This window comes from Panthera uncia (genome assembly GCF_023721935.1).
Source record: "Panthera uncia isolate 11264 chromosome B2 unlocalized genomic scaffold, Puncia_PCG_1.0 HiC_scaffold_25, whole genome shotgun sequence".
In the NCBI taxonomy this organism is placed as follows: domain Eukaryota; kingdom Metazoa; phylum Chordata; class Mammalia; order Carnivora; family Felidae; genus Panthera; species Panthera uncia.
Window position 1 is genome coordinate 2879176 of NW_026057581.1, and position 1302 is coordinate 2880477.

At 52.5% G+C, this 1302-nt stretch overlaps 1 non-coding gene across 1 annotated transcript; it reads right to left on the reverse strand.

Annotated features, from left to right (window-relative positions):
- Nucleotides 1-988: 988 nt before the first annotated feature.
- On the reverse strand, nt 989-1062 carry TRNAI-AAU (transfer RNA isoleucine (anticodon AAU)). The gene has a single exon. It is a non-coding gene; the product is annotated as a tRNA-Ile (tRNA).
- Between the last annotated feature and the right edge of the window lie 240 nt (nt 1063-1302).

Consider the following 1302-nt stretch of genomic DNA (forward strand, 5'->3'; position numbering starts at 1 on the left):
ATTTTAGAGTCGGTTATTGTAAATGTCAGGAAGACTGCTCTGGGGAGACTGGAAGGGGTCACTTCTTGTCCATATTTATCCTTCCCTCTCTTGGGGTCTGAGGCAGTCAGAGTCCTCTCCCTCATCTCCCGGCCTCAGCCCGGTCCAACCTTCTAGACTTTCCCTGACTTTGGATCTACTGGACACGCTCTATCCTGATCCTGGTACCTCCACTTGATCCGGGGACACATAGAACCATTCTGAATGAGCCTCAGGGATACGCTCAGAGAAATGGGACCAGTTCCATGTGCCGTAGGCCACCCCCTCACTCTCCCCCCAGGCACTGTGTTGAGACAGCACGGATCTCACAGGCCTGTAAGGTCCATTTGAAGCCCCGGTCACACTCTTTCCTGCTGCCTGCACACATTTCGTTCGTTCTTCAATCATTAATGCAGACTTTTAAAAGTACTTAGCACAAGGCAATAAGCACCCTGCCCCCGATGCATCCTTCCCCTTACAGTCTAATGGGGAAGATGGCTGAACAACAGACATTCCCAGCTTGGTAAACGTCACAAAACAGATGTTTTCCTGGATCTCTGCGAGAGGCAACAGGGGCCAGGTGCCCCCCAGAAGATGGCTCTGGGTCTAACAAGTAGCTGGACGAGCAAAGAGCAGTGAACGTTTGGGCGGTCTGTCGGAGGCACGTCCTCAAGTCCAGTACCCCTGGAGTCAAGTGCCAGAAAAAGAGGAAATAGGAATAAAGAAGGGGGCAGAGGCCAGGGCCTGAGTTGCTCTGAAAGCTTTACTTACCTGCTCAGGCCAAGGACAGCCCGGCCCAAGTAAGCAGAGCATAAGGAGAGAAATTCACCTGAGGAATCCGGTCACGGTTGGGGAATCTTTGGACACCCGTCCGCCCTACACCCTGTTCAACATTGATGAGCAGAGGAGGCTGAGCTTCACCTTCTTATCCGTTCACGGATTTTTAGGGAGTGGGGACAAAAACCACACGTGGCCCGTTCGGGGATCGAACCCGCGACCTTGGCGTTATTAGCACCACGCTCTAACCAACTGAGCTAACCGGCCAGCTGCGGGGAGGGGTCTCCTACACTCAACTAGATAGTCAAGATGAAGAGCCAATCGCTTTCAAAGGAAGTTTCCTTTTCGGATTCACCTTGGAGTTTGGAAGACGTTGCGATCCTCGGTTTATTCAAGGCCCGAAATTTCAATTACAATACAGGGCTGCACGAGGCAAGTTCAAAAGTCACCTGCTCGGCTGTCTCGCCACCACCTTATGTGAAAGGCAACCTCAGCCCCCTTCCTGCG